The sequence below is a fragment of the Setaria viridis genome, chromosome 4 (genome assembly GCF_005286985.2).
Source record: "Setaria viridis chromosome 4, Setaria_viridis_v4.0, whole genome shotgun sequence".
Classification (NCBI taxonomy): Eukaryota; Viridiplantae; Streptophyta; class Magnoliopsida; order Poales; family Poaceae; genus Setaria; species Setaria viridis.
Genome location: NC_048266.2, coordinates 34,284,293 through 34,292,585, shown reverse-complemented (window position 1 = coordinate 34,292,585; position 8,293 = coordinate 34,284,293).

Genomic DNA, 8,293 nt, shown 5'->3' with positions numbered 1-8,293 from the left:
CTCGGTTGAGGCCGTTCTTGCAAGCATGGCCACATGCGTTGTCTCGGCATGCCTTAGTGCTAAGTACCGAGTACCCTCTATTTCCTGAAGCACAGACAACCGGCGTCGATCAGTAGACAAGTGTAGGACCAACAAGTGCATAGTCCGCGTACTACCACCGCCTGAAGACTCTTCCGAAGAGCTTTTGAGCAGCTTGTTAGGCAGTCAGAAACTTAGCTGAGGACAAGACCTGAAGGGGAATGGTAAACACCAAGATAAATTTTTTGTTGAGTTTTCAGACACTACGAAATTATACTGTTAACTTTTGAATGCATTTTGTGCCTGTGTTGCTTCATTTATCCGAATGATCCACAAACAAAACAAGAAAAGAAACAAAAGCTCTACCTGTTTCATAATCAAGTCTTGAATGCGCCCCTCCAAAAGATTGAGGCAAAAGGTGTTTTTGTTCATCTATGAGCTACATATCCTCGCGGAGGCCCTTGTATCGCTATAAAAAACAAGTCATGTTGTTTCTTATTTGATCACGTCCCTCTATAAGTGAAGGTCACGTTTTGGGTTACCTGCATTCAATTCAAACAATCTAAACTTGTTTATCGTAAATTATCTTTTTATGCATTGAGTGTGAGCATTTGAAAATGACATTCCTAGTTTTTCTAATTGCAGTGAACTTTAGCATATTGCAGTCTGAAAGCTTTTGAGCATTTTTTGAAGTAAAAAAATGATTATCTTTAATAGAAATCCCTACGGTTAGACGCATCAATATCTTTTTATTTGCTTACCTGAAGAAATTATTAGAAGTCTTGCAAATAATAACTATGATAAAAAAATATCTTAGAGAATGAATGTATCTTCCAGTATTAATTGTGCTTTCTCGAAATTGATTTTACTGTATCTGATTGGCTGACCATGTCCGGAAGGTCCATAACATATGTTCCAGCCTTCTAGATTGTAATTCCTCTCCCCTCTCGTCCAAAGTTTCTTTTTTATTTGAAATACATATTTTTACAAAAAATATTTGGTAATACTATATGTGTTAAATGACCCAATTATGTTGGACCAGAGTAAGTACATACGAAAGCCTCATGTCATGCCATTATCTACCATATCATGCATGCATATTCTGCTACTAATGTGTAATCTCCACTTATCTCCATATATCTTACAAATCTATCACGTTTGACAATGTTTATAAGAATGTCAATCAACAGATCTTGCATACAATATTTTACTCCTCATATGTGACACAAGGTTATTTCTCCCATCCTATCTGATTCTTGGACATTTCCTCACTAATCGAGCAGTAAGAGGTAAATTAAGGTTCAATATAAAGGGTGTAGTTTGTGTGTTTAAATTTATGATAAATTTTTAAATGGATTATCACATCGGTAAACATGACAATAATAGGTCGTCCACAGCCGCTCAAAGCCGGAGGAGGCACAAGGAGGAGTTCTTCGGATAATCTTACCTACACAAGTAGTGATGATACCGCAATAAACTACTCATTAGATTAGAGAAAGTTAAAACTAGTATTTTGCAAAAGAGAATCGGGTGATTGTTTTCTCCATTGTTTGTGCTTAATTCTGCTGTCTGAAGCCTGAAAAATGTCCGGCATCGGAATCCGACTGCAAGCAAAACTTGCCTCGTTTGCGACCCTAAATGCCCACCCCAAACAGCTATGGAAAGTCAGCCATTACATCAATAATTGATGCAATGTATACTAAGAGGTTAGATGAATGATCTCAGGATCAAGCAATTTCGTTATTGTTATAACGTCTCCTCCTGCTCTATAAGATCCGTTCTTTGTTGCTAGTTTTGTTGCTCGATCAATTTGGTAAGGGGTAAAGTACATGATCGATCCTTAAACTTGTCTCGTTCTGTCACTTGGATCCCTGTATTCTCAAAATGCATATATGACTCCCTAAACTTAGACTCAGGTGTCATTTAGATCCATATATACTCTCAGAATGCAGATCTAGCCCCCTAAATTTGGCTTCGAGTGTCATCTAGATCCATATACTCTCTAGAAGCATTGTCGTCTCAATTAAATTGATAAAAACTTAATTTTACACAGATATAATTTAATTATAGTCAAATAATTAAAGTGAATTTCAGCTCAACGTATGTGGAGAATATTGATGTGGTAAACCTAGAAAGGTTGATGATCTTTTAGGTGCGCATTATACGCATACTCTGTTATTCTTGGAAGATTGTTCAAATTTAAATAACTTGTTGCACTTACTAAACTAAAATCAGGGTTTTATAAGATAAATTCCTGATCAAATATTGGGAGAAGCTAACGGGGCAAAAAAACAAGTCTAGAAATGTGCCAATGAAAGTAATGGCTTGCTTGAAAGTATAAATTTTTGGTTTTATCATGTTTTATTAGTAGGATGACACTACATTTTAAGAGTTTAGGGACCTATATGACACTCGAAGCCAAATTTAAGGAGTGAGATCTGCATTCTGAGCCTAAGTTTAGGGAGCCATATATACATTTTAAGAGTACGGGGATCTAAGTGATACAGCAAGATAAGTTTAAGGACCGGCCATGCACATGATGGCTGCCAACGGGGTGATCGTACGGTGTATATGTCCAAGTGCATGGTCACTTATAAGGCACGCGCAGCTTATACCGGTGCCTTAATGCAAAGCTCATTCCCTCTTATATTAAGGGAGTGTTTGGATACGAGGTGCTAAACTTTAACGGTGTCATATCGGATGTTCGGATGCTAATTAGGAGAACTAAACATGAGCTAATTATAAAACTAATTGCAGAACCCTGTGCTAATTCGCGAGACGAATCTATTAAGCCTAATTAATCCATCATTAGCAAATGGTTATTGTAGCACCACATTATCAAATCATGGACTAATTAAGCTTAATAGATTCATCTCGCGAATTACACTCCATCTGTGCAATTAGTTTTGTAATTAGCCTATGTTTAATACTTCTAATTAGCATTCAAACATCCGATGTGACGGATGTTAAACTTTAACACTAGTGAGCCAAATAGGCCCTGAAAAAGAGGGTAGAGAGTACGTTTCCTCAAAAGAAGAAGTAGCACATATTTAACCAGATTAGACCTTTTTCTATTGCAGTACATGCTTGAATGTTTTAACCAATTTTTTAAGTAAAAAAGGGTGTTTCCTATGATACCGAATCCATACTAGTAGATATGTAAGGCACATCCACATATTTTTATTTGTTTACATGGAGAAATTATATACTACCTCTGTTTCAAATTGCAGGTCGTTTTACCTTTTGTAGATACATGATTTATATATATTATATTTAGATACATAGAAAAATCTATGTATCTTTTTTTAATTAAGGAAAAACATCCAGTCTTGAACATTCACATGTGAATGTCTACGACCATAAAGAAACAAATCCGGCCACATGGCCAGAAGCTACACGAGTACTTAGACTCCAAACATCCAATTGAGGAACACAAAAGAAAAGAAAGAAAAAAAATTAAGAAAGAAAGTTTGAAAGACTAAGTTTCGAACTTCTTTTACGTGCTTCGGTCCCTGTAACAAACGTCTTACATCAGTTGTCTTCTTAGAAACTTTTGATATAAGGATCGTTGATGGTCATGTACTATCTGGTAATCCTTGTCATCTAGAAACCGCACAGAGTCGATCTCTACCACGCAAACAGATCGGGCACCACCATAGCTCCAAGCTGACTATGGTGTCGCCATTAAGGACTCCAAAACGACCTACAATTTGGAGGAGTAAATGTCTTAAATATAGTAACCATGCAAAAAAAAAGTCTTATACCCGCCATATATTGATTAAATTATCTAGCTCATTGGTCATGTTTGGATTGTCAGTAACATGTATTCTAATTCCCCTGTTTTCAAACTATGACGTTCAGGACTAGTTAATTAGGCTCGAGCTGCTTGAGACGACGAACCCGACTCGACCTGCCCCAAAAACAACCTAACCCAATACTTCGGGCTATGGTCAGCCTTAGTTGAAGAAACCTCGCCTGATGCATCCATGAGGCAGTGCCTAAATTTTTGGCCTCACGTCAGGACCGTGCCATATGTTTTTTCAACCTGACCGAAACCGGACAAACTATGTGTTTGATAAGGTCAAAATCTAATTAGTTTGAAATGATCTCATTATCTTATCATTAGTATTACATATATATTTAAAAACAAAGGGACTAGATTGTAAATGTTATGCCCGATTCCAAAGTTCAAGTCCTTGCTGCAATTTTGTTGGTCAAACATTTTAAGTTTTGGTCATTGTTATATAAATAATTATGACAGTTGGCAGCCTAAAATTGGCGGTGCTAGTCCATAAACTGGCTTTCATGACATATAAACATTTATTTGAAATATAATATTTTTTTACAAAAATTAATGGTCAAAGTGTCACCTGTATACAAATACAAAGTCACTACCTTAAATAGCTCATCTTATATTGGGCTATAAAAGGTACATATGAAAGCCTCATTTTGTGCAAAGCATATACTACTATTATTAGTGTGTAATCTCCAATTATCAACCAAATCCTACAAATATATCTCGTTTGATAATGTCCATAAACAAGTAAATCTCAAAAGATCTCACGTAGAAGATTTTACTCTCCTCTGCGTATGTTGTGGCACAAGGCCATTGCTCACATCTAGACACTAATCGAGTGAGAGGCTGGTACATTGCGATTCAATATGAGGAGTATAGGCAGTGGCAGTCTATCATGCAAGGTGACCGTCTTGTTCCTTGTGCTCTGTGGATGCCTCTCTTTGCCAACACAGTGTAAGTACCCACCACCATCTAGTCTCCTCGCAAACCTAGCTTGTCTCACTACCTTTACAATGAATTTTTTTACATGGATTGTCATACTGAAAAACTCAAAATGTTACAATTAACAGGTCGCCGACAGCTGCTCAAGGCCGGAGGTACAAGAAGTGATTCTCCTAGTAGTCTTGCCAATACAAGTACGAATGCTACTGCAGCCAACTCGACATTACATGAGAAAAAGTTCATAGTGGCCTTTTGCAGAAGACAACTGGGTGATTGTTTCCTCGAGTGCTACTGCTGTTTGAAGCCCGAAAGGTGTTGGCCAACACAATCAGATTGCCAACGAAACTGCCTCACCTGCGACCCTAAATGCCCCCCCTGACGAAACAGATGTGGAAGGGCGGGCGTTAAATCAATAATCATTGCTGTGTTTTACTAATAATCTCAGAATCAAGGGAAACAAATATTGGCAAATTGTATGCTGCTGTCGCTTTCTGCTATAATATCCGTGCTCTATTGCTGGTTTTGTTGCTCGATCAATTCGGTGAGATGCTACCGATCGGGGTGGTGGACTCTTGCATCTCTAGCAGTTCCCCCCAATATCCCATCCTCAATAAGTAGTTAGTGGGGCTGTCCCAATAACAGTTTTATGGTTATTAAGGGAGATACTTTTTTTAGTTCCTCAAAAATCCAATTCCCAAAAAAGTTCTGCACACACACTACCATATGGAGTGTCCTTACGTCAATTCTTCTCTCCTCTTTCTGTAGGGATCTCCCACCTCTCCCTCTCCCACGCTAGTGTCGCCGCTTGTGGGTATAGATGGTCAGATGGGCTGCCTGGTCCTAGCCCGGCTCTAGCACGAAATGGACCGGCCCTATCAGGCACGACGACTTATCCGTGCCGTGCCGTGCCGTGTTGGACTGTCGTGCCTAACTAAGCAGCCCAGGCCTGGCACTACGACCTCTTCTTCGTGCCGGGCTAGCACGGTGGCACGGCAGGCACTAACGTGCTTGTGCCGGATCAGGCACGAACAAGCAGCTAGACAAATAACATCTCATTCAACTCAGAAATACTTGTACATGCACAATATTTCAACAATTTCATTGAAAAGTTCAAAAGAACCGTAAATTTATCATTCAAAAGAACTCAGATAGATCACACATTCACACCAGAGTCAGAGACAAGAGAGAACACACATTTTCAAAAGTTTGAGCTAGTGCAATGACAGCCTCATTAAAAACATATGTAGGTAAAACTCACACCTCGTGAGAAACCCTAGATAGGAAAAAAGAGTGCAGCCCAACTCAATCAATTCAAATATGAAATAGTTCAAAGTTATTACAGTCCAAGTTCCAGTTACATCCAGTTACACAGTTGAATCAGAAGGAGCATCTAGATACAAATCAATAAAAGATTCTTCAAGTTCCTTGTCCTCCACCTATTGCTGAAGCCTTGCTTTTGCAGCCTCCCAGTCCTTGGTGTAGGTGAGCATCTCCACCATCTCCGGGCTCAATCGACGTGCCGCTCCTCGGTAATCCTTCCAGATGTACTAAAAGCAGACTTTGAGATATGGTAGAAGCAGGCACAGTCAAAACATCTCTAGCTAAGATTGAAAGTAATGGATAAGTAAGTTTGTGTTCATGCCACCAGTTGATGATGCTGAAGCTATTAGCAAATTGGGTGACAATATCACTGTCCAAGTAGGTAGAGAGTTCAGAACCAACACCCATAGAAGCTCCAGCAACTGCACTAGTGCTTGCTGCTTGCAGCAAGGCACTCGTAGATGTTCTTCTAGACAGAGGGAGAGGGGGGAGGGTGCAGAAAGAGTTACCAGGACTTGAGAAAATGTCAGATGTATCATCATCATCTCTTGCACTTGAAAAATTTCATCCCAAGCACTTTTTTCTTACCAGAACTGGGTGGTTCTGAAGGCCTTCGCAACTTAACTATACCAAACTTGTCATCATATTGCTTAAATATGGTAGAAAGTTGAGCTCTTACCTCAGTTAGGTAAGAAGAATAATCAGTACTAGTAAGCTTAGATAACAACCTAAGGATATTGTGAAAATCCTTTAATTTAGCTCTAGGATCCAAGATGAATGCAAAAAAGTAAATCATAGGAATGTCCCTCCAATACTTAAGATAGACATCTTGCATAGGAACAACCACATGCCTAAGCAATTTATCTTTCTCATAACACTTCAAGTGCTTACATATCAAAATGAGATGATGCAACATAAGTGGAGTACTAGGATAATAAACACCAAAAAGTGCAATAGTAGAATCATAAAACAGTTCAAGAAATGATAATACATTCTCTACAACAGTCCAGTGGTCATCTGTTAAAAGTAAAGGCTCATCCTCACCTCTGGGATTGTTAGCCTCAATGAACACATTAAATGTCTACTTGTAAGGGATCAGATGCTTAAGCATGAGGTATGTAGAGTTCCACCTCACATCCATATCCAAACCAAACTTTTTCGGATGAAAATTCACAGCAATGCAATACGTCTTAAATGCAGCAATGCGCTGGTTAGAGGAATTTATGAAAGAAATTGCAGTTCTAAATGCTTCAACATATGCCCTGATCACATTCAAAGTAGATTTAATCATAAGATTAATAATATGAGAAGCACAACACTGATGCAAGAACAGATTACCAACATAACCAGACAATTTAGGAGTCAATTTGGTAATGGCATTGGTATTAGAAAAAGTATTGTCCAAAGTGATAGAAAAAACCTTAGCCATTAAACCATACTCCTCTAGAACAGTAGTCACACGATCAGCAATGTTTTGACCATTATGAGATTCATCAATGAGCCTAAACCCAATGATCATCTTCTCTAGTTGGCAGTTAGGTAAGGTAATCCTCCTTAGCATTGCCAGACCATATATCAGAAGTAAGAGCAACAGAACAAACATCAGCCAAAGAATCAATAAGCTTAGCATGGCAAGCAGTAAAGTACTTGGTGAAATCTCAAGTTGTGGTTTGTCTAGAGACAGCAGAAAATCTAGGATTATGAGCGACCTTCATGTACTCTTCAAAAGCATCATATTCACCAAAATAAATAGGGAGATCTAGTCTAGCAATCAAACAACATAGCTGAGTACGACCTACATCGGCACTGTACTCCCAGTGATGTACACTACCATCAGCATTGAATTGAAGCAAAGATTGAGATTGGAGTTGGTTTGCCTTTCTCGCTCGGCGTACCTTGACATGCTGCTAGAGATGGCTAGTGCCAATAGCAGAACGAGGAGCGTAAACATGGTCGCAATGAAAGCATTTGGCACCGGTTTTTACCCTCTTACCATTGATGTCCTCGTAGAGCTTTTCAAAGTGGTTCCATGCTTCAGATGTAGTCGTTCGGCGCTTCTTGCCACCGGTGCTCACAGTGGCAGCATGATTGTCCTCGCCATCACTAACATCAATAGGATCGGCTGCGCTACCCAACAACACTTGCTGATCGGCTTCGATGTCACTCTCATCATCTCCACGCAGGCCGCACATCCGAAGGTCATCTCTCTTGCCTGCA